Raw genomic sequence first — 441 nt, forward strand, 5'->3', positions numbered from 1 at the left:
AGTACAAAGTTGCAAGAATTCCCTAATGATGGAGAGGGGACACTTGCCAATGTAGTATTGGAATTCCATAGGTGTGAATTTGTATCTGAGAGCATAGCTTTTTTTTCCCACGAAATATAATAAAGGCAGCTAAAAATTACTGAAAATATAAGCTATACTCATTTTTATATTTGCATTTAGTCTCTTTTGTAACATAAACATTGTTTGAAGCTTTACATAATTTTAAATACCACTTGCATGCTAAGGATAGTTTATGAAACAGCCAAAAATAGAAAAAAATAGTTTTCCCCAGTATTCATTTTCTTAGATATAATTTTCTACCCTCTACTCTTCATATTCGTGCTTGAAAAGAGACAGCCATCTACTTTGCTTAAAGTGCAGTAGAAAAGGATTTAGAACAAAACTTATACCCTTTCAAATTAAAAACTTTACAGTTGAATA

The sequence above is a fragment of the Penaeus monodon genome, chromosome 28, assembly GCF_015228065.2.
Source record: "Penaeus monodon isolate SGIC_2016 chromosome 28, NSTDA_Pmon_1, whole genome shotgun sequence".
NCBI classification, from domain to species: Eukaryota; Metazoa; Arthropoda; class Malacostraca; order Decapoda; family Penaeidae; genus Penaeus; species Penaeus monodon.